This window comes from Lissotriton helveticus, chromosome 7 (assembly GCF_964261635.1).
Source record: "Lissotriton helveticus chromosome 7, aLisHel1.1, whole genome shotgun sequence".
NCBI lineage: Eukaryota > Metazoa > Chordata > Amphibia > Caudata > Salamandridae > Lissotriton > Lissotriton helveticus.
Window position 1 is genome coordinate 1,069,285,745 of NC_136068.1, and position 25,795 is coordinate 1,069,311,539.

The following is a 25,795-nucleotide window of genomic DNA, read 5'->3' on the forward strand; positions in this document are numbered from 1 at the left end:
GCATCATGTTCACCTCAAGGAGATCCACAATGAATTCCGTTGGTACATTAGCTGGTTGAGGTCTTTTATCTAACGCCTGTCTCATCACATCTAGTGCTTGTTGCTGTGGTATACTCGTGTAGAGTGATATAATGTCTAGAGTTACCAACAACTGTGATTCTGAGTCGAACTTCATTTCGTCCACAGGTTGATGACCTGCGTCATGTCCCTGAGGAATGTTTTGGTTGTTTCCGCCAGAGGCTTCATGAAGAAATCAACGTATTTGCATACAGGTTCCAACTGTGAGCCACGTCCTGATATGATTGGTCTTCCAGGCGGTGTCTGTAGGATCTTGTGTACCTTGGGTAGTGTGTATAGGGAGGCGTGGTTGAGCATTGTTAAGGTAGCCAAATTCACGTTCTGACAAGAAACCAGCCTTTTTGCCATCTTCAGTTATGCGACGGATATGTCTTCTTACTTCTTTAGTAGGGTCTGTGGTAACAGATCTATACCTTATCCCATCTTGTAACTGCGAGTCATTTTTCTTTTTGTAGTCACTGGTGTTCTGGACCACAATGGCACGCCTTTGTCTGCTGGTTTGATGACTATGTTCTTGTTCTTCTTGAGTGTGTTCAGGGCTTCTCGTTCTCTTTTCGTAATGGTATATTTGACGTATGACTTGGTTGAGCATACCTTGAGGACATCACGAATGACCACACTTTCAAAAGTTAGGATTTTATGCAACATCATGTGGCTGGGTGGCATGAATGTAGAAGGTGGTCTCATTCCAGTGGTTGATGTAGATAGTGATGGAGTGGAATGTCTGTAGAAATGCCGCTACCGCACTTTACGGAAGAAACGGTGTAGTTCTGCCTTGAGGTTAAAGCGGTTGGAGAATGACATGGGTACAAAGGACAATACCTTTGTAAGGATGCTGGTTTCGTCATCCGAAAGGGTGTATGTTGACAGGTTGATAATTGGACTTGTATCCCTTGTTACCATCTGTATGTTCTCCGTCTGGTGTTGATCTCGCCATGGTTCTCTGGCAGGCACCTGACCTGTTTCGGGTTCTGTCCCTGTGGTCGTCCATTGTCCCATGTTTGTTGGTGTTGTCGGCGTCGAGACGGCCTGTTCCAATTGTAACCCCGTCTCCTGGGCGGTCTCCACTGAGTATCCTCTAAAAGGACTTCCAGACACTCTTGGCCTTGAGGGGGTTGGTACCATGGTTCCTAGTATTGGTATCCACTGCTCGGCCCTGCTCTTCACTGTCGCTCCCTGTGCTGTAGGATGAATCTGAGAAATTTGTGAAACGTCTGTTGTCTCAATATGCTCCTCTCCCTCTGTTGAAAAAGCGACCATGGGTGTCCTGTTTGTAATAATCCTCCTGGAGATAGGGGTATGTTTTTTTGTTCATAAAACCGCACATCTTTGGATAGTTGTCTAGTTTCTTTGTTTGTGTATTTATTTCAAGGTCTTTGGTGGTCTTCTCAAGTCTTTCAAGTGTTTCCTTTGTGTTGGTAAGTGCGAAGTCAACGTTTATTTCTAGTTTCAGATCGTAGATCTCTTTAATCAGTTTCTCTACTTGCTCCAGTGCTCTTGGTGTAAATGGGAAAAGAAGGAAGGGAATGTGTGTTAAGTGGTAACGTGTGAGTGGTGGACAGGGAAAAGGTAATGGTGACATGTGAACATCAAAATTGCATGATATTTCCAGCCTATTCGTAGGTCAAATGTTCCCAACAGTACACACAGCTCTAATGGACAAGCAATTATTTCAAAACATTGTCGCCAGAGTTTGTGTAGTATGATGTCTGTGTGTTGATGACGTATCGACCCCTGTGGGCAGGATTGATTGTTATCCTCGCGGTGGGGTCTTCATCAGGACTAAGAAGAGCACCTGTGAGTGATAGGAAAGATTACGTAAGGAAATGAAGATGTGAATGTGTGCTACTGGTATGTCTGGTGATCACTACCTACTTGGAAGGGGGACGGGAAACCTCCGCCGTGTCAATTGGAGTTGTGGGCTTGGGGAAGCTCCTGGGGGGAGAAGGAAACAATCACGTATATGCTATTGAGCTAAAATACAATAAACAGTAATTGGACTCCTCTGACTCTATGAAACTAAAGTGAGGGTACTTACTCATTCAGAGGCTGGATGCTGGAGAGCGGTACACTCCCTTTGAAAACCAGTTACTTGCATGCTATTGGGCTCTAGTGGATACTGAGCAATTGACCCTAGGGCATGATGTGATTTTGAGACCTGAAATTCCATTAATGCAGTGGGTGATGAGTTCCTCCAAAACTCATAGAATAGGACATGCGCAGGAAGCCAGCATTATCAAATGGAAGTGGTATATACAGGATAGGGACCGAGTAGGTCCCAAAGGCACTGCAGTGTTGCATGAGCAGGTGGCGCAGGCGCCAATGGAAGAGACAGAGGTGTTGCATGATGTACCTGAGATACAGGAATCTCCTGTAAAGTGGGGTAAGCCATTTGGCGAATTGTCCGTGTAGGACAAGAAACATGTGTGGTTTACTGATGGTGCAGCCAGGAAGGCGGTGTCATACAATCCTGTGACCCAGAAATTGTTGACCACTACTGGAGAAGTAAAGAGTAGTCAGTTTGCAGAACTATATGCTGTGTATCAAGCTTTGAAACAAGAATTGCCAGGAACATATTTACACTGATTCATGGGCCACTGCTAATGGGTCAGGAACTTGGCTTCTCACGTGGCATGCTCATAATTGGATGATAAATGCAAAGGAGGTATGGGGCAAGGGATTGTGGAAAGAGATTTGGACCTTGTTAACACAAAGTACAGTTACCGTATATCATGTAGCTGCTCATTGTTCCACCGACTCACATGACTGCTGATTTAATTCCCTCACAGATGAAAAAGCTAAGATTTCAGAGGCCGGAGTGGCAACGCAGGATTCTGACCTGGTTGGGATTGCGAAGTAGGCACATCAGAAGTGCGGACACTTTGGAGAACAAATTACTAGCAGGTGGGCAGAGAGCAGAGGGATACACATTCCCCTAGATTTGATGATTACAACTGTGATTTTGCAGTGTCCTGTTTGTCAGCATGCCCGACATAGATCCGTCCCACAGATAGTGAGAGGTCAGCTAGGAAGAGGAAAATTACATTGGGCCCCTGCCACCTAGTCGAGGATGTCAATATGAATGCACGGCTGTAGACATATACTCTGGATATTTGATCGTGTTTCCATGCAAATGTGCTACTCAGGTGAATACATTGAAAACATTAGACTTTCTGATTTTGTATTATGGAATTCCATTACAGATTCAAAGTGACAATGGGTCTCATTTCAAAGGCAGATTGGATTGATGCAGGAATATTGCGTGCAGCACCATATTGAGTGGATCTTTCACATCCCATGTTACCCACAGGCTGCGGGTTTGATTGAGCGCATGAATGGATTGTTAAAAGATCCATTGAGAAAGTTGTCTGATGGCTCTTTGAAAAACTGGAGAGATTGTTTGAGTGAAGCATTGCAAATGTTAAATAATAGACCTTTAGCAAATGCAGAAACACCTTTAATGCAAATGTTAACTTCAGCTTTGCAGATTCAGCCTCATGTGGCCACTAATACCATTTTTTATTGGGAGACAGTTCCTGGAGCTTTGGCTCCATACAGAGCCTTGAAACTGTACAGACTGAAACCAAGAGACATTACACTCATTGAGACAGGATTGGGAACTCGATCTGTATTGGCTCTAAAGGGCAGCCAAGTGCTGGGAGAAGTCATTGATGCAGATTATCAAGGTGAAATTAAAGTCCTCCTACTTAATAGTGGAGATGCCGATTTGATGATACAATCTGGAGACAGAGATGCTCAAATGGTGATCATGCCAGTGTACGGAGGGGTAGTTAAGAAGGGGACTGCCCCAGACCTCCTCACCGTACAAGGGGAAGGAGGGTTTGGCTCAACTGATAAAAATCCAGAAGCCAAAGTGTGGGTAGAGTCTCCAAATAGACCCCCCCGAACAGGCAGAAATCATTGCAACAGGAAAGGACAATGTCCTATTAATCATGAAGCCAGGGCACGAGAAGTGGGAGCATGTGCCAGCTGACAAATGATATTTGCGAGAATGAGTAATACCTGTTTTGTTTCTGTTCTTTTAGATCACAGTATGGCATGTCTGTGCTCGGCTTGCACTCACTGGACTCCTTTTGGTCGCGTGCGGGTAGGGCCGTGGGGGACGAGGAGCCCCCTACCCCGAAGTGGCCAGCCGACCACGCAGACTGACAGCGCTGCTGACTCAACGTGACAATGTCTGGTCATACCTACGACCGACTGTTCTCAACAGATCATATTTCTGCATGTCAAATGTGAAAAGTACTTTGGATGGCATTTCCACATTGCTTGTAACTGTGCCTACCCCTGTTAATGTGCTTCTTCAGATTTTTAATGTCACAAATGCAGGTGGGGCTGTAGAAGAACATGATGTGAGATCTCATCTATCACTTTATGAATTTTGTCGATTTTGTCCAGAAACTACTGATAATGATTGGAAAAACATGACACAAGTAATCACGTTTAAAATTACTGAAGGTGACATTTGTTACAATTTAACTTGCGACCAAACTATCATCGGTAAATGTGCTCAGATTCGACTTGACAGAAATACATTCTCTATGTCTTGGCAGGAAAAAGTTTTATGTTAATATAGACATGACAACATTTGTGCAAATGTGCAAAACAACATGGTGTGCAAAAATGTGGTATCTGCTGCCAGTCATTTCAGGCATGTCAAGTTGCCTGTTGGGTGGCTATTCTCATGTGGGAATGTGACTTATACGTATATTCCAGCGAATATCACAGGTGGACCGTGTGCCTTTACTAGGTTAAGCCTCATGGTGTTCCCGTTAGACCCATCATCTCATACTCGAAATACGAGAGAAGCTATTAAGCTTGATGAACATTGTAATTCTGAAGTGCATTTATTATCCAAATCTGAATATATTAGTTTGGCTGCTTCAATAGTAGGTATTTCAGGACTAGCTGTTTAAAATTCTAGAGCTGTTAGTGAATTAGCATGTGTTATGGTGAAAAATATTAATCATGCATCGATTGCCTTCGCAGAATTTTTATTAGACCTGCGGGGGGCACGAAAAGCGATATTGCAGAACAGAGCTGCTATTAATTATTTACTCCTGAAACATGATCATGGATGTTCAGACTCTTGGGAATGTGTTGTTTTAATCTTTCAGATCATTCTAAGTCAATTCAATCCCACATTGATGCTTTAAACAAGGTAGCTAAAGATGTCAAGCAGGATGTAGAAAAGGGGTGGTGGCATTGGTTGTTTGGGTGGTTGCTAGATTTTGGTCAGCTGCGCACTGTTCTAGGTGGTATAGCATTAGCGATATATATTATAATATCTTTATTTCCTGTATTCAGTGTGTGCCTAATCTCTTATCTACGCTTTGTCCCCAGGCAGCTGATTTTAGGCCAATATGTTATAGTAGTCATTGGTCAAGTGAAGGACCATTATAAGTCTATGTTATGTTACATGCTTTCATGTTTCCACCGTATTATACTTGTGCTTTCATATGAGTTATTGCTTAAATACTGGAGGTTCATTTTCTTGGTATATGTTGATGGTAATAGTCGATGGTCATGATATGGAATGTGGTAAAAGAGCCACTTTTGTGGTTGAGCACGCCGTGATGACCGTCTACTACCACCATCTTAAACGCGCCTTGTGTGTTTTTTTATCCTAGCCTTAATGTAGGACAGCCCTGTATCAGTGGGAGCTGTCACGGAGTACAACAGTACATTATATAATGGGTTCTTACTATTGGCTTTGACATGGCCTTATGTCATCTTGCTCTCTGACTTTACTTTGCTTTAAGCTTTTTTGTGTGCATAATAGTGCTTGCATAACTGACTTAATTGTATGCCATGTTCTGTGCTCGCACATACCTGCAAAAGTGGGGATTGCATGTTTTTCACTCTTCACTTATTTTTTGCTCTTTACTGACCAGAGTGAACTGGATATTATCTGTGGAATGTACAACTCTGTCTCTGAGTCAAATTACAGAGGCTTGGCCAGCCACTTTATTGGCCTTGACGAAGACTGGTACCAGCCAGCTCGGAAAGGGGCAGAGTTTTCTAGAAGCTTAGTCCCATGTTGAATAATGGTATTAAAGCTGGAAGTTTTCGTGGGCCAGGTGGAGGTTCACCACAGAATAGACTTATTGCTATGGATTGGTGCTGGGACTTGGGTCCCGACCTAACTCCTTCCTGGGCTGTTGAAAAGTAAAGTAAAGTAAAGTCCACATTTGTAAAGCGCACAATCACCCGTAAGGGTCTCTAGGCGCTGGGGGGCCGTCGGGAAGATTAAGCGAGCTATTGCCCAGAGTCACATGGTGCTGGGCTGACCTGCCGCTGGAGCCGGGGATCGAACCGTGGTCCCCAAATTCCAGCGTCAGTCGCCCTGGCCGCGGCGCCACACCTCTTCCGTCAAGGACTTCCCCTAGTTAAAGTTGGCAAGGATGTTGCAGAATCAATTGATGAGGTGTTCCTAACCATACTCTCTCTCTCTCTTGTATATATTTTCTATTCTTTGCTACCTCTGTACATATTGCATTCTATTTCAATCGTTCATTTTAATTACTTACTTGATATGTGGGAGTCTGCCATGATTGATATATTTGGCCTGTCTTTTTAAACTGTTGCAATAATAAACTTGTATATGTTATTTTACCTACATTTGGGTGTGTTTTCTTACCCCGCCTTAAGGAAGCGCTGGATTTTGCCTTGCCTTTCGGGGTTGTTGGGTTAGGGTGTGTTCTTTTAGCAAAAATCACATTCATTACAAGAACTGGGGCCATGTTAAGAGGGACAGCCGGGGTATTCGTATTCTGCCACTACAGGTAAACATCTTCGACCAGTGCAAGACTAGCCACAGAAAAAGCATTTGCCAAGAATGTTTTCATTAATCAAGAATGAAAGTTGGAGGCTTAAAGACGATTAGATACTGTCGCAGTTCTGATCATAAACGATGCCAAATAGCGATCTAACAGCGTTATTCCCATGACCTGGTGAGCAGCTTCTGGGAAACCATTTTTTTGTATGTTCCAGGAGGAGTATGTTTGTAAAGCTGAACCTGAAAAGAATTTATGGAAGGGCAATACCAGGGTTGGAGTCAGCGGCCTAAATTGACTTATTACTGGAAGCCTCCCAGCCCGGAAACAGAAAGAATTGGCAGGTTGATGGCACTTTCTTTATTCTGTAGTTGATAGTGCATGGCCATTCTTGGTTGGTGGAGCGTTGTGTCTGGTTAATTCCAATATTAAATGAGACTTCTTCACGCTAATTAGTTACTCCCAGCAGTCAGTGTTCAACTTCCTAGAGGGACAAGTGGAATACAGCCACACAAGATCGAGTAATAACAGGTTTGTGATGCCTTTAGATGTCTGGGGCTGTACTCACGTTAAACTGAATGGCTCAGCGTGTGTCTATCCTTCACCAACAGGTGCGGGTAACCCACTGAACCTCGTTCATGATAGGGATTGGGCATTCCAATTATTTCCAATGAATGAGAAATACCCCATTTATTAAGTCCCTGCCCTTTGAATACACCGCCCCTTGCTACTTCAGATTGGGTGGTCTAATGAGGTCCTCAGATCTGCCTTGCCAGGGTCAGCAACAACCCTAGTGGAGCACTGAGAAGATGATCACATTTAACTCTGTAGAGGAAGTAAAAGCTGGAACAAGATTTCCGTACGGTAAACATGTGGAAGGATTATTAAAAGCGAAGCAGCCCGAGAAATTGATGGTGCTAATCTGAACCCTCAGCTACCTCCCCAACAGAACAGACGGTATAGGGCCCAGTCCTCCTCTTGTGCGTCCTGGCACAGAGGAGTGGTCTGTGGCCACCAGGTGCTTCCATGAGGACTGGGCCCTGGCGGGTTCCTCCATTCAGAAGGACCCAACTGACAAGTGAAGGACTGAGACAGGTGAACCCTTGGACCCTCTGGTAGGGATATGATGCAAGAGACAACTCAGGCTCACCCAGCATGCACCTAGGGCAGCTGAATTGCAGTGCATCCCCAGGCTGGAACCCCCTTAAGGCCCGGCCTCCAGGCCCCTCTCATGACTGGCCCCAGACCACCCTGGTTTCGAGTGACTGAGGAGTGGCCTGTCTTGGGTGCCTGGATGAGAAGGAGCTGAGGCAACGAGAGAACCCTGGCTCCTCTTATTGGAGATGCAGTTCCCCTTGAATCCAGTGTGAACTGCTTTGAAGGGTAGTAGGAGAAGCTGCCCATGGCTGCTCAAGATTTCACATGTATATCGGCAGCGGGTGAATCACTTTGACCATATGTGGCAACCTGGCTCTCCTTCCCTCTGTGCCTCCCACCAGGGCAAGAGAGACCCCAGTCCACCAGCAAGGCTCAGGGCTGCTGCCTAAAGCTGGGTGCAGGGGTCGAGCCATGGGCAAATTGGGAATTCAAGACTCGTGCAGCCCTAGAGGGTGAGTGCTGGAGCAGCCTGCCTTTGCTGCCTTGGGAGCTTCTTGCTTTTCTGACTGCCATAGCGGCAGGGTCGGGCTTTAACGCCTGGAAAAAATCTTGACATTTTGGAGGCTTACTTTCAGAGGGGAAGCCTGTTGGAGTACTGGGCTGTCTTACCGCCTAGGCAGTGGATGGCCGGCGCTGACTTCGTTCTGCCTCTTCTGAACCCACAGGTGGGCAAATATCACAAACGTTGCCTTTAACCCTTGGCGGTGGATCACTTGGCTCACACATCAATAAAGAATGCAGCTAGCTGCAGCAATACTTGTGAACTACATGACACATTGATCACTAACACTTTGAACACGCCATGTGGCCCGAGGTTTCCCCCAGTCCTACCCGTCTGAGAGTTGCTTGAATATCAATTACCATCTCTTCTAGAGTGCAGCTGAGGCTGTCACAGTGGGCTCGGGTCCTTTGTTCTCTCAAGGTCAAGCACCTGATCGCCCATCACAGGGCCCCGCCCAGTTCCAATGCAGAGGAAACCACCAGGTCACCTGGCCTTCACCAACTTGGTGGGGCGGATGGGTACCCTGGGCCTGAAAAACCTGGGCTACTGGGCTGTGTGCTGTCCATGACTGTCTGCGGTGTCCTACAGCTATGAAGGGTGATGCCTCGAAACCGGTCTCAGGATGCTTGTTCCTGGTCTAGGGAGGACCTGTCCTGGCAGTTCGGGCAGGACTGTTCCCATTGGGAGCAGGGTCAAGACTGATTTTCGTATGGTTGGGTCCAAACTGGGTGGCATGGTGAACAAACAATGGATTAAACCCAGATCTGTGACAGGGGGGGCATGTTTGATTTGTTCATGATTCTGTCCATCATTTGTTCTTTTTGCTTTTGTCGCCCTAAGTGGGAAGGGTATGCCTAGACATGGGTCCTATGCTCACTGTGCCACTAGATTCAAGCTAGCCTGGCTGATGAGGAGTGATGCCCCGATACTGGTTCCAGGATGCTTATTCCCGGTCCAGGGATGACCGGGCCCGGCAGTTCGGGCTGGACTGCTTCCATGGATATTTATTTATTTATTTTATTTATTTTTTGGATTTGTAAAGCGCTTAGCTGCCTCAGCAACAAGGCGTCCCAGCGCTATCAGAAACCCCAAGAACCCGGGCCGGTCAGTAAACGACAACAGATTAGACTACTTACAAGGAAAGAGCCAGGTCTTTAAGACTTTACTAAATGCCAGATGATTCGGCATTACTCTCATAGTGAGAGGGAGTGTATTCCAAAGTTTCGCGGCCAAATAACCGAAGGAGCGACCACCGGCCCTCGCTCTCCAGACGCGTGGGACACGGACCAATGCAAGGTCAGCAGATCGAAGCAGGCGACCCGGCTCGTAGTACTCCAGCAAGTGGAATAGCCCTGAAGGGGCCTGTCGTGACAAAATCTTGTGAGAGTAACAATGTGCCTTAAACTCAATACACCGATCAACTGGCAGCCAATGGAGCCTAGGAAGCACATGGGCAACCGAGTGAGATCTAGGCAGTGCTACCAAAAGCCGAGCCGCCGCATTCTGAGCCCTCTGAAGGCGTTTAATGCTCGCTTTGTTGGCGCCCAGGTAAAGACAGTTGGCGTAGTCCAATCTGGACACGATAGACGCCTGGATGATAGTCTGTCGCACCTTAGGGGGATAGAAACTGAGCAGTGGCCTGAGACCGCGCAATAGTCCAAAGCAAGTCCCCGCAACGGCCTTCGACTGTTTATCAAAGGTCAGGTTGCTGTCAAACCACACGCCCAGGTTTTTCACTGCCTCTTTGGGGCGGGGCGGGCTTAAGGCGATCCAGCCAGCACTGTTCAGTCCACAGCTCACGATCCCTGCCAAAGAGGAGAATCTCCGACTTGCTGGCGTTCAACTGTAAGCAGTTAGCCGCCATCCAGTCCGATATAGCCAAGAGGTCATCCTTAAACTTACCCAAATTGGTGTTGCACTTCTTCGAGAAAGCAAACACCAATTGGGTATCGACGGCGTAGGACACCAGGGACAGCCCCCTGCTCTTAGCCATCTCTGCCAAGGGTCTGACATACAGATTGAACAAAAGAGGACTCAGAACGGAGCCCTGATGGACTCCCGATGTAGAACAGCCTCGCGAGAGTGGTATGGAGGAACTGCCCAGCCCTCCACGACCCCTACTTAATGGCGTCCACTGCGCCCCTGGTGCACCGAAGGCGCATCAAAGGCAAGCACGTCTGCGCCCGTCTGCGACCCGTCCTCGACCAGCACCAGGAACCCTGGACCTCCGCCCCTCCAACGCTACGACCCAGCAGCACTCCACGCACTCAACCCAGGCTGCAACAACAACTGCAAGCTAGCATCACCAGCCGACACCCATGGACCCTTCAGCTGTCACCGCTGCCGGCACACCTGCAGCACCGCCAAGAACACGGATCCAGCACAACCCGCCCACAAGAACACAACCCAACCGAAGACCCTGCAATGCATCCTCCTCAACGTCCGATCCCTCCACAAACACGCCACAGAAATCTGGGACCTCCTCGACAGCACCACCCCGGACGTAGCATTCTTCACCGAAACCTGGACCAACACCACCTCAGGACCAGACATCGCCATCGCCATCCCCCAAGGATACAAGATCTCCAAAAAGGACCGCCCCACCCACCCAGGAGGAGGAATCGCCATCATCCACAAATCCAGCCTCCGCCTGAGCACACTCCCTGACGAGTCCACAGAACTGATGGAACACCTTCACTTCAAGATACTGGCCAGCCCCACCGCCGCCCTCCGAGGAACCCTCATTTACCGACCCCCTGGACCCCGCAGGCCATCGCATCCACCAACTACACCCTGCTGGGAGACCTCAACTTCCACCTCGACAATCAACTGGACCCCAACACCACATGCCTCCTGGACAACCTCCACAACATTGGACTCCGCCAGATCGTGACCGAGCCCACGCACTCTGCAGGACACACCCTCGACCCCCTCTTCACTACAGGAAACTCCATCACCTTCAGCCACACCACCGAACTCCCATGGACCGACCATCGTTGCGTCCACTTCACCTTCAGAACACCCACCATCCACAGACACCAGCACCTGCTTCCACAAAGAAACTGGACCAAAATCACCGACGACCAGCTTACCTCCTCACTCAACAACTCCACCCCAACCATCGCGGAAAACGACGACCCCAACACCGCAGCCCGAACCCTGCATAGATGGATCTTGGACAGCACCAACACCATAGCCCCCCTCAAGAAAAACAACAATACCCGTGCCAAGAAAGCCAGATGGTTTACCACCAAACTTCGAGAATCCAGGCGCACATGCTGCCGCCTCGAAAAGGCCTGGAGAAACATCAAATCCACAGAAGCCCACAACAACTTCAGAGCCGCCACCAACGCCCACCATCAACTCATCAGAGAAACGAGGAAAAAAACGATTGAAGACAGAATCTCCACCCACGCACACAACAGCAAGGAACTCTTCAGCATCATCAAGGAGTTCGCCCAACCCACCAGCGAGTCTACCGACATCCCTCCCTCACAAGACCTCTGCGACAAACTCAGCACCTTTTTCCACCACAAAATCAATAGCATCTACGACAACTTCGACGAAGACAACCAACACACTGAACCCTCACCAACAACCCCCGACACCCGGAAACCAGCGATTGATGACTGGTCAGCCCTCACCACCGAAGACACACTGAAGACCATGAAGTCAATCCACTCAGGGGCCCCCACGGACCCCTGCCCCCACCACATCTTCAACAGAGCCACCGACACCATCGCACCCATGCTCCGCCACACCATCAACCGCTCCCTGGCGACCGCCTCGTTACTCGACGACTGGAAACACGCCGAGGTGAACCCCCTCCTAAAGAAACCCTCAGCGGACCCCACCAACCTCAAAAACTACAGACACATCTCCCTGCTCCCGTTCCCAGCGAAAGTCATCGAGAAAGCCATCAACAGCCAACTCGCCACATTCATTGAAGAACACAACATCCTCGACTCCTCCCAATCGGCTTCAGAAAAAACCACAGTACGGAAACCGCCCTCCTCGCCGCAACAGACGACATCCGCACCCTATTGGACAAAGGAGAAACAGTAGCCCTCATCCTCCTTGACCTATCAGCTGCGTTCGACACAGTCTCCCACCGCACCCTAATAGGCAGACTCTACGACGCAGGAATCCAGGACAAGGCCCTCGACTGGATCTGCTCCTTCCTCTCCGGCAGGACGCAGCGGGTCAGACTCCCCCCTTTCCTCTCGGACCCCACACCTACCACCTGCGGAGTCCCCCAGGGCTCCTCCCTCAGCCCGACGCTCTTCAACGTCTACATGGCTCCACTTGCCCCCATCATCAGAACCTACGGACTCAACATCGTGTCATACGCAGACGACACCCAGCTCATCCTCTCCCTATCCAACGAGCCCAACACCGCCAGACGCAACTTTCGAGAAGGCATGGAAGCCGTCGCCAAATGGATGAAAAACAGCTGCCTACAACTAAACACCAACAAAACAGAAGTACTCATCATGGGCCCAAACCCCGACGCCTGGAGCGACAGCTGGTGGCCCACCGCCCTCGGAAACCCGCTAACCCCCACAGACCACGCACGCAACCGGGGATTCATCCTGGACTCTGAGCTCAAAATGGACCGCCAGATCAACTCTGTCTCATCTTCCTGCTTCCACACCCTCCGCCTCCTTCGTACGACCTTCAAATGGATCCCCCTCGAACACCGAAAGACAGTCACTCACGCCCTGGTCACCAGCAGGCTCGACTACGGCAACGCACTCTACGCCGGAATAAACAAAAACCTCATCTGCAAGCTACAGAACATCCAGAACGCCGCTGCAAGACTGGTCCTCAACCTGCCAAAACACTGCCACATCTCCCAGCATCTGCGCACACTCCACTGGCTCCCCGTCGAGGCGAGAATCACCTTTAAGATGCTCACCCACGCACACAAGGCCCTCCACGGCACCGGACCAGCATACCTGAACAGCCGACTCAAATTCCACGCACCCCAAAGGACCCTACGATCAGCCCAGCTCCCCTACGCCGTGGTCCCCCGCACCAGAAAGACCAGATCGGGAGGCCGCTCCTTCTCCTTCCTCTCGGCCAAAGCATGGAACGCCCTTCCGCTCCACCTCAGATAGACAACATCGCTCCCCATCTTAGCAAGAAACCTCAAAACCTGGCTCTTCGACAGACCCCCTCCTTGATGGAATGGAACCTGCACCCCCCCCCCACCCCATGTGCCTTGAGACCCTTACGGGTGAGTAGTCGCGCTTTAACAAATCCCTGATTGATTGATTGATTGAGAACCTGAAAGGGCCTGTCTTCAAGAAAGGACCGAAACCAGGCCAATGTCACATCTCTCAGTCCCACTTCCTTGAGGCGTTTCAGAAGGATATCATGGGAAACTGTATCGAAGGCGGCACTTAGGTCCAGAAGGACCAATGCCGCAGAGTCCCCCACATCCAGACTGCCTCGGATGTTCTCTAACACAGTGAGTAGAGCAAACTTGGTACCGTGCTGCGGCCGAAAACCATGCTGAGTAGTATCAAGAATAGCATTCTGCTCAAGGAACTTGGCCAGGATAGAGTTCACGTGAGATTCCACCAACTTGGCCAGAAATGGGAGCTGGGAAATCGGTCGATAATTCTCAGGGTCATTCGGGTCCAGTGAAGGCTTTTTTAGTAATGGAACCACTTTAGCATGCTTCCATGCCCGAACAACGGGAGCTGAGCTCAAGGAAAGATTGGCCAGACCGAGACATACCAGGGAAATTGAGGAGTGTAGCTGGCGGAGGAGGGCAGGTGGCAAAGGGTCCACCGGGGAGCCAGATCTGATTTTAGAACACAAAGCCTCATATCCTGACAGAGTCAGAGAAGGGAAAGAGGACAGGCTGACCACCCCTGGGTTGCCAAATGTGTCTGACACTCCTCCTTCCAAAGGGGAGGACGTCGTTGGTAGGCCCCTGTAGATCTGCTCAACTTTATTCAGAAAGAACTGTGCAAGCTCATCACAATGTTGGTTAGAGCTGATGGAAGAAGCCCTCTTGAGCCACGCACTCTTCATACCGTTAAGCAGAGAAAAAATAGTCTTGGCAGGGTTTGAACTAGTTAAAATTTTATTGGCCACATAATCAGCACGGGCTCTGCGGATGCCTTTGTAGTACTGTTTGATAGCTGCCCGATACTCTATCTTTGCAGACGACTTATATGAGTGTTGCCACGCTCGCTCTAGCGGATAGCAGGTCAAGAGTGATTTGCACATGCTTGGGTCCAAACTGGGGTGGTGTGGTGAGCAAAAAAACAATGGATTAAACCCAGATCTGTGACTGGGGGTGAATGTTTGATTTGTTCAGCATTCCATCCATCATTTGTTCTTTTTGCTTTTAACACCCAAATATAGCAATAATAGCAATAAGCAACAGAAAGGTGACCAGACCAGCTTTGCAAAGGGTCTTCCACTGCGCAGCAACGTGTCGCTGCATTTTAATAACTTTTGAACCGTTTGACCTAGAAATAAATTTTTTGTTAAAATCAGCAGATTATCCAGCAGATAAAGGATTATATGGCAAATGTGCCAAATCTATAATTATGAAAAAATCAGCACAGCCACACAATCGCATAATTCTATTGGCCCTGCCGATAGCTAACAAGTGGCAAAAGGGAATGTTTAAAGGAACTCTGCAAAGAGAGTTCAAGAGAGCATGAATATGTCAAGAGGGAAAACCGGTGGTGGCCACCCGGCTGGTTTAATATAGCAGGATGGTTGGTTGCCCAGGAGGGCATATCCCCTTCACAGACCGCCATCTTGATGTACTCACCCCGCAGGGCTCATTTTCTTCACTGCAGTACTCTACGTCAGGCTGCGGGTCAGCTGCAAAGGCTTCTTGGGGGCAGGTGGCACTACGCTCTGGCAGAGAATGTTACAGCCCCCTTGCAGTAGCTTTGTAGTGTCCGAGTGAGACTGACTGCCTCCATGTCCTCCCCTAGCAACCACCCTGACCCCTCTCAAGGTGAGAAGTGACGGAAGAGGGTGGACAGGGCGCCTTGCTTCATTGTGACTGTCAACTGGGGTGGACTGTAGTCAGTACTTCCTGACCACGTCATACAACAGGGTGGGAAGGTTCATAGTGGGTGCCAGTGGTCTGCAGTGGTGCCAGTTACCCACCTGACCCATCTTGAAACCCGGACCAAGGGGTCTAACGTGCACAAATTGAAGGGATGAATAAAACCTTGTGGCACAATGATGGTTGGAGCTGGTGCGCACCATCTAAGTTAGTATCAGGCCATGGCTCTGTGGCAGACGCACTACCGGCGCTTCTCACCTGCTCTGTCAGGGAGATGGGGCATTAGCATGTATGATAGGACCCAAAAGATTGTGAACTATGCCTGGGCAGGGCAAATCCAAAGGAAAAACTGGTGGTCCTGATTTGCAAATCTGTCATCTCTCTTGGGTATAGTGGTGAACGACTAATCATACCATGTAGTAGCTGGTACCCTCCTAAATTTCCTTCAGGATAGCTGGCACACGGAAACCACAGGTTTATCTGGTAAGCGAATGATTAGAGGTCTTGGGGCCAAAACGATCTCACCCTATTCTCAAACTTTAAATGGATAAGAAGCCCTGCTCAATGGTATGGAGCCAGGCATCAAATGTGCGTGCCCTGTGGGCCCCTTTTGGTAAGCAGCTAGTCTGGCACTATGAAGGTGTAGGATAAGTGGAAGTGGGGGGCCCTCGGGCCGTCGGTGAAATAGCACTACGCTTATCATTTTTTCACTTACCCGGTGATGCAGGGATAATGTTATGTTATGTTATGTTACTCCGGTTTGTATAGCGCCAACTCACCACCAGGTCTCAAGGCGCTCCAGACCAAAGAAAACACACTTTATTCCTACTCACAGAGAACTTAGACCAGCTTGTCGGTTTAACTTATGTGACCAAAAGCCTCTCTAAACAGAATCGTTTTCAACTGTTTCCTAAAACAGAGAAGATTCGGCTCCTTACGCAAAGACACTGGTAGCTTATTCCATAACACTGGAGTAAGTATGGAAAAGGATCTACCTCCTTTTGTCACTAGAGGGCATGTCAACAGTGAAGCGTCAGATGATCTTAGGATACGTTTCGGATTGTAGGGCTTTAGACGATCCTTAATATAGCCAGGTGCACGTCCATGAATTGCCTTGTGTGCAATGCACAAGCTCTTGAATTCTATCCTCTGTTTCATAGGAAGCCAGTGAAGTTTAGACAACAGAGGGGAAGCATGAGCGCTTCTCGGAAGTTTAAAAATTAGGCGTGCAGCGTCGTTCAAAACGACCTGCAATCTTTGGATCAAGTTCTTTGGTAGACCCAAGTACAGGACATTACCATAGTCCAATCTTGATAAAATAAGCACTGTGGGGCTCTTGCCTATGGCTCAAAGTGCCCAGCACCTGCCTGGCTTAACCTGATCAGGGGACAGTGGAAGGTAGGGAGTTTGACTGGGGTGGTACACATGCCAAATGATAATGCAGGTGTCCTGAGGTGAGCTCAGGTAGGTTAGAATTTTTAGCGAAGCAGAAGGGCAAAAACTTGCTTGAACTTTATTTTCAATATTAATACAGACTGTGAAAGTAGAGCCTCATATTTCTGTATGGTTTAAAGCGGGAGGTGTCAGAAAAGTTACCACAGGGATAACTGACTTATGTACATGGTGACGGTGCTCTTTGATCCTTAGATGTCAACTCTTCCTATCATTGTGAAGCAGGATTCAGCAAGTGTTGCATTGTTCACCCTCTAACAGAGAATGAGAGCCAGATTTAGACTATTGTGAGACAGGTTAGTTTTACCCTGCAGGTGATGTGTTCAGTACAAGAGGAACTGTAGGTTCGGATATTTGGTGGATGTGCTTGACTGAGGAACCAATGGGGTGAAGCTACCTTCTGTGGGGTTATGATAGAAACGATTCTCAGTCAGAATCCCCCTAAACCGTAATGAGACCCAAGTGCTGTGGAGCTTTGGTTGGCCTGCGATAGTTAACCTCTTAGGCCAGTGCATAGAACTGCTCACTTGGGGACTGGAGTGCAGACAAAAGGGGGTCACCTCCATTGCTCTTAGTGCACTGCATGTTTGTGGGGCACCCAGTGCAAAATCATTCATAGATGACCTGATTCTGAGTCATAGTTTCATAAGTAGCAGAGCAGCTACCTTGCTGCAATCTATTAAAAGTCATCCTATGAGCCAAGCTTTTGTCTCTGTCTATGGGTACCTTTGTCCCTCTGTCTCCAGGCATGTGGGAGGAATGGGGGTGCAGGCACATGGATGGTGTCTCTGCCATATGCAGAACGGCAAGGGGCCTTCCCCTCCCAACCTGCACCACGAGGTGCAGGGATGGGGAGCACGATCTCTCCGAGGTCTGCAGAATGACCAGATGGCCGCTGCAGGCACCAGAAACCTGGTGGCAAGAAGCTAGCAGGTGGCTCTAGAAAGGAGTCTGCTGAGTGCTGGCCTTGTCATCGTCTGCATCCTAGGCACTCTGATCACCATCTCTGCCCAGCCCATCTTGTTGCCCTACTGGCCGACCAGATGAGCAATCCGTGACTGGACAACCAGATGACCAGTCGGTGGCTGGCTGACCAGATGACCGGCAGGCTGTCCGGCACAGCTAACTGACTTGTGTCTCCTCCCAAGCTCTGTAAGCCCCTAATTCCTGGGGGCTTAATAGTCAACGAGAAAGTGACTTCCCAGGCAAGTCAAAGCAGGGATGCAGGCTGGCAAGGCGGACTTAACTCTCCTTAGCTCCCCAGGCTTGGACACCAGGAAGGTAGAAGGCCCTGACCCCGGGCACCCTTAGCCGATGGACTGGGATGACAGTCCCTTCCCAGGGCATGGTGGCTGCAGACTGAGGAGGACTCCTGTGTCCCTCCAGGATGTGGAGCGGACAGTGGACCTCTGTGGGACGATACCGTGGCAGGGTGGCATCGAACCGAGGAGGAGTCTGGGGCTCCTGTGATCTGACAGCTCCCACAATCCACTGTGAGAGGCAGACAAAGCCATGACTTTCACCAGGGAGGCCCATCCCTGCAGGCCAGTGATACCAGCCAGAAGTCCTGCTGGGGTAGGGTGATGCCCCATCCACACGGGTTTGCCAGATTTCAAGATGTCCATCATACTATCGGCTTTGTGTTAGCAAAAACATCACCACTGACGTTTCATTCTCAAGGTCGATCCAGCTAATGGGCAAGTATGGGTATGCAAACTCAGTGAACCAGGTCACCAGCTAATTTGAAATACTCCCAGGCCTAATGAATAACACATCCCTAATGCGAGTCAAAAAATGTGAAAGTAATTACTTCTTTCCTTCTCTGTTTCTTGTTGCCAAATCATTAAGTTCCTTACAAAAGTCCAATGATTATGTTAGAGTTTTTATTATACTCTGTTCACATTATTGCACTTCTTTTGTTCAGACACTTGCACTTTTTTGGGCTTTAACAATGTGTCTTGAAGGATTAAGACTGTGCCCTGCTTGATCGAGCCCTTAAGTTATCTGACTTGTAAATCCAGTGAAGATGTGGTTGGCACTCCCTTTGCCAAATAATCTTTGAGCTCAGGTCAATTGAAGTCTTAAAATGTTTATTAACAAACAAATATATACATCTGAAATCAGAGAATTAGTTGACAAGCAAGCCCCCAGCAAGTATAATGTAGTAAGCAATGGTAAGACACAAATATATAGTATTCAACAAACTTACCGTCTAAGGGATACAAATGGATTCAGAAAATAAAGTAGGTACACAGGTGATGAAGACTGGGAGCATGAGAAGGAAGCAAGCTACCGTCAGTTGTAACAAGAATTCCAACTTTCTTGACTGTGCAAGGTAGTCAACACTTTCTCGTCTCAAGAGCCAAGATGTAAAAGAGAGAACCTTGCATCCTAGATGGGAATGTGTTTAGGCACTGGTTACACAATGGTTTACACTAACACTGTCTACGATGTTTATCCACCTTGTTTTTCAGGTAGTGGTCCTCTTCATCGCGCAAATCGAACGTGATTAATTTTAAAAAATGAGGCATGTGAGCATCCCCTTCATAAGGGGTGGTTGCCCAAAATACAGGATCCAGTTTCAGGACTTATGTACGATGCAGAGAATACCGAAAAAAAGAGGTACACCAAAGATCCTAGAATACATGAGAAGCACATGCCCCTATTGGTAGATCCCAAACAGCAGAAGGAGGTCCATGCTATTCTGGGCTCCTGAGGAGTTTGTGTGTCTCTTCATTAGTTAATCGCTCAGATGCGGTATGGTACCAAAGAAAGGTCATGGGAGGTAGCTTCTGCAATTCATGCTTCCCGGTTAGTGTATCACTTTGATCGCCGATTCCTCCTTAATCCCAGTCCCTGTTCTGTTCCTTGCAAGAGCTAGTGTTATATAGATTAGGGCTAGGAGAAGGGTTTGGTTTCCTAGTAAAAACATGTTAACTCTGTACCATGGGACATGCTATACCAATGGGATATAGTATGTTTTAGGTGAGCCACTAAATGTAATACCAACCGAGACCCCATCCCACCACCCCAAAACTTTTATTTTTTTCCAAAGAATTTTTTTTGTTTTTTTTTTTTTTGTTTTTTTACATAGCTCCTCCAAGGGCGGAGAAACTGTACAAATCAAACAAGTGTGCAGCTGTCACAACATTCTATACAAAATAAACAAATGATGATATCTTGCAAAATTGCATATCATCTTGACTATCAACCCGTTCAACTATTCGTGACTGGTATCCTAATCCTTCATAGATAAGAACTTATCAATTTTCAATTAAATTAATTAAACTCACCCTTTCCTCTCCCATACCACCTGTGTCTGTCCATATATAAAACCTGTCCGGCAAACAATAATTCACTGCATGTACTGCATGCACTGCTCTGGTTACCGTGTTGAATGATCTGCGAACGCGTGTCGACAGGGGCAAGTCAGCATTTTTAGTGCTGCTTGACATGTCGGCCGCGTTCGACACGGTGAACCATGAGATCCTTCTGGGCCGTCTCTGCAATGCGGGAATAACGGGCTCGGCACTAGCCTGGTCTTCATCATATCTGGATAAGAGACAACAGGCAGTAACACTGCCACCTTTCTGCTCTGACATACGCCAGGTGAACCAGGGTGTCCCCCAGGGGTCGGCGATAAGTCCGATTCTTTTTAATTTGTACCTCCAGCCCCTGATACAACTAATAAGGTCTTTCGGCATTCAAGTCATCAATTATGCCGATGACACCCAATTGATTTTTTCTTTTGAGGGTTCAGAGGCAGTGTCGAGGGACACTTTCCATCAGTGTATGTCGGCCACAGCAGAGTGGTTGCAAGCCAATTCACTCCAATTCAATGGCGCAAAGACGGAGATACTGCACTGCTCTTCAGACCGACTCCCTCGCCCATTGCCGGAAGACTTTTGGCCTACTTCCATTCCAGGCTCGGTGGAGGCGGCAGACTCGGCCCGCAATCTGGGAGTCATGTTTGAATCGAACCTACAACTGGACGCCTCGGTGAACAGGAGCGTTGGGACATGTATGGGTCTGCTCCGTGCTCTACGGAAGATACTGCCGCTTCTCCCTTGGGAAGCTAGAGTAGAAGTAGTGCGTAGTACCATTCTCAGTAGGTTAGACTACTGTAACGCACTACTTCTAGGAGCCCCAAAGAACTTGATCCTTAAATTACAAAGGATTCAAAATATGGCGGCTAAACTAGCCCTGTCCTTGCCTCGCTCGGCCTCTTCTGCCGGAGCTCTGGCAATCTTACATTGGTTACCGGTCCAGCAGAGGATCTCCTATAAGGCCTCATGCCTGATTTTTGGAGCTCTGCATGGTCAAGGACCAATACCACTGCAAAATCTCTTTTCGTGGTATCAGGCTGCCAGACCTCTGAGATCCGCCTCAGCTTTCTTAGTGAAAATCCCAAGAATAAATAGAGTGAGAATGGGCGGCCGCGCTTTTAGTTTTACGGCCGCCTCAATGTGGAACACTCTACCTTTAACACTGAGGAGCAGACAAAATCTGATTTCATTTAAAAGGGACCTTAAAACTTATCTCTTCCCTAGGGCAGAATAAACGTTGACCAGATGGTGGAACTGATCTCAGCGCCAGGATACCCGCTGGGTGACAGCTGCGCTTAATAAGCATTAAAATACATACATACATACATACATGTACATAGGACCGATTATTGCGTTTTCAAGTGCAGATTTTGGCTGAGGTTTATTCAATAGCCCTCCTCAGGCCATAGGCTTCAGCTCCTGCTGAGATCTGAGTTTGGGTACCAAACTAGCCCCAAACCCCCCATGCTTGTAGTAATTCATAAATATGATCATCCATTGACTCTGTTGGGATTCATGGAACATGTCTTTAGCATGTCAACTGCAAGCAGAATGCCACCATGCAGAGAGGAAATATCATGGGCCTTTTGTTTAAAAAAAGATCAGAATAACACAGCAAAGAAATGCTGATGCAGCTCCTCTTCATCCACACACAACCTTCCTCTCACAAACCCCAGCAACCTCCAGATTCCATCATAACACATACAAAGTTTGACACAGAATCATTCTTGCAAACACGCCGCTATCACATATCTCCCTTCCCACACAAAATATACCACCCCATGCATTTATTTTATTTATTTATTTATATATTGAATTTCTATGGTGCAACAGCTACCCAGAGGGTTTCCCGGTGCCCTGGATCTGTACTCAGTCAGTCAGGATTCTTTATTCGATGATTAAAAATCACCATAAAAAGTACAAACAAACAATATACACTCATATCATTAAAAAACAATTAAATTGACATGAATCCTGTTATTGCTACAACTAAATCACAGTATGTTAAGAGAAAAAGGACATTATGGAACTTTAAAACCAGAATCCGAAATCTCACAATTCACAATTCCCCCCCCCCCCCCCCCCTTAGTGGCCCTCAACCGAGCAGCCACTTTAATAAAATTAATAATACAGCACAGTGTAAATGGATCATTCGCCTGTTGTAAATAAATCAAAGCCTCACGGGCACTTTTTATGTTAGATTTTTTTACAATGTCTACCAAAAATCTGCGCCTAGGTAAAGAATAAAATGAACATAACAATACAAAATGAAGGGAATCCTGCGGAGACCTATTGTCGCAGCCGCAGGTTCCCTTCTGCTCAATTGAAGTGGAATACCCTAAAGGTGATCCCAATAAATATGGTAAAAGATTGAGCCTAAAACGATTCATTAAAAACCTGTCTTGAGCATTGTGTATTAAATATAAATAGGGTTCCATTCCTTCTCTAGTCTTTACAAGGTTATAGGCACACACCGTGGTTTTGACCCTATCTGACTCTGTTCTTTGGGCGGCTTTATGTGCCCAAAACACTTTTTTGACAGTCGTCTTATGGCTAGGGGTGATTGTTGCCGGGTCAGAAAAAAGGTTCCCGAGGCCCAGCGTGTCTAAAACGGACTTGACATAACTGAGCCACGGGATTCACATCCATTTTTCTCTATCCAAGCAATCCTTCATTATTTCCCTACTTAGGGTTGCCTCGGGATTTGTCCAGATTTTTAACCAAGCTAAAATGGGTCTGACTTTCACCAAGTCCTCAAGGTAGGATATCCCTAGCTCCCTGTGTGCAATGGTTGCAGCTAGACTGTGCGGGGCTTTCAGGATGGAGCGTAGATGTTTATTCTCCTCCCGCTGAAGTTGGCAAATATTCACAAAGCCCCACACCTCTGCCCCATAAGTAACTTTAGAGCAACAGATGGAGTTATACAGGTTCAGCACCTGCTCAGGGCACCACCTCCCCAACCTCCTACCATAGCCTGCAATAGCTCCATTGGTGGCATTCATCTTTCGACAGCGTTCCTCCACCAGGTGGTTAAATCTTAAAGACCCATCAAATAGTAGGCCCAGATACGAGAATGATTTGACCTTCTCTATCTTATGGCTCCCTATTGTAAATGTACATTTATTGCATGGTTTACTGCCGACAGATAAAACATATGATTTTCCTAAATTAACAAAAAGATCCAAAGAACACATAAAGGATACAAAACCGTCAATTAAAATCTGTAGGCTCTTTGGTGTTCGCCCAAGGAGGACCGCATCATCTGCGTAAAGCAGCATAGGAACATGACGCGTCCCTACTCGTGGGCAATCTGATCCTAGCTGTAAAAGGTGCTGCTCTAAATTGTTAATATACAGGGAAAATAAAAAGGGTGCCAAAATACAGCCTTGGCAAACCCCACTTCTACAATAAAAAGAGTCGGAACATTCCCCCTCCGTGTTATACCTTACTTGCGCTGAGGTGTTACTGTGCAATTCTCTTAAGATTTTAATACGGCCAGCCTCTATCCCCATATTGGTCATCATGTCCCAGAGCTTTTCCCTATTAACGTGGTCAAAAGCAGCTGCCAGATCCATGAATCCCATATAAATGGATTCCGTACTGGCCTTGGTGTACTTTGCTGCTAACATATAAAGGTTCAAGCACTGGTCACTCGTGGACCGACCCTTCCTAAAACCGTACTGTGTATCAGAGATGATATTATTCACCTCAGTCCACTCCGCCAGCCGGTTTAATATCCCCCTCCCCAAAATGTTGGCGGATACATCAATCAGGGAGATCGGGCGATAACATTGCGGGTCGTCCCTATTACCCTTTTTAAAAATCGGCACAATAATGGCCGTTGACCAAGAGGGCGGTAAACCCTGACGAATTGCAGTGTTAATGACTCTTGTCATTATAGGGGCCCATAATTCCACTGAGTTTAGGAATAAATCTGGCGGGATTCCATCTGGACCTGGGGCCTTGTTCTTAGACAGCCCCTCAATCCCGACCTTAATCTCCTTTAATGAGAAGGCTACGGGCTGGGCTTGATCAACATTCCCTTGATCAAGCGATGGGCACGTTCCATGGTTATATAAGGCCCTATAATGAGCAATCCACGAATCGGGTGTTATATTTGTTCCTAATTTAGGGACTGTATCCTCCTGGAAGGTGGGCCTATTGATGATTCTCCAGAATTCAGTCATGTCCCTCTTTTCCCCCGCCTCCCTTAAATCCGCCCAACCTTCTGCTTGTAGGGCATTTTTCCTCCTACTCAGCTCCCTCTTATACTTTTTCCTACATAAGGCAACTCGTATGGCATCTCTTGGCCTTATTTTAATACTCTCTTTGAGTTCCCTCAAGGCTTTTGAACAGTCTCTGTCAAACCAACGTGGTTGGCTACCAATAACATTTGTCCGGGCACTAGTTTTTAACAGCCCATCTACTAAATCAATAATATATTTAAATGCTGTAAGTAGCTGCTGTCCTTCTGTTGCCATGTCTAAGCATGCCTCGAAAGGTGACTTCCCCTTCTCCATCAGTGATTTGTAGAACCTAACTCCATCAATCTTAGACCACCTAAGGCGTCTACCCTGATCGGTGGCCCTCTCAATTATTGCAACGTGCTTAGTCCTGCTGGAATCGGTACGATAGGGAACATCTAATACCAATGGATTATGGTCACTAAATGGGTTCCATTCAATCCCCACCCTGGAGATCCTATTTTTAAAAACCCTTGAAGCGAGAATGTAATCAATATATGACGAACAGCCTCTACCCTTGAAGGTTGGTGGTAAGGTCTCATCTTGCGGTAAGTACACCATGTCCATGGTGTGAACCAGGTCATAGTCATATAAACATTTTGTTAAAGCTTGAACTTCTGGCAAGTGCTCAAAATGGGCTCCACTCTCCTCTGGGCATCGAGACCATGTTTCATCTATTGGGAAAAGGGCTGGGCAAAGATGACAGTTAAAGTCTCCCATTACTAAGATGTTTTGTGCGTGGGCCCTTTGTTCATGGGTGGGAACCTGAGACTATCTGTCCTCCAGTTCTTTAATCAGTACATCACATCCTCCACCCGCCACATTGTTGTAAACATTAAACATTATCAATTTAAGTCCTTTACCATTAAACCGCACCTCTTGGATGTCATGCGAGTTGCGGTTTGAGGTTGACCATGTGCCGTGGAGGTTCAGGTCTACATATACAGATAACCCACCCACCGCCCTACCTGGTCTAGATTTCCTTGCTGGGACAAAGAAACATTTGTACCCTTCTAAGTGTAGGGTGCTATTATCAACTGCCCAAGTTTCTTGTAGGCAAATTACGGTAAATTTGGTTATGTACTGGCGCCATTCTTTATTGTTAAATTTCGCAGCCAGACCAGCTATGTTCCACGAAACTATTCTAATTGCCTCGTCCCCTGCCTCCCCCTTCTGCCTCCCCAACCTGGGAGTGG

General features: G+C 47.5%; 2 pseudogenes; both read left to right on the forward strand.

Annotated features, from left to right (window-relative positions):
• The first annotated feature begins 8,723 nt into the window (after nt 1-8,723).
• On the forward strand, nt 8,724-8,875 carry LOC144771174 (5.8S ribosomal RNA; annotated as a pseudogene).
• A 6,141-nt stretch (nt 8,876-15,016) lies between these two features.
• Nucleotides 15,017-17,739, forward strand: LOC144771093 (28S ribosomal RNA; annotated as a pseudogene).
• Nucleotides 17,740-25,795: the final 8,056 nt, after the last annotated feature.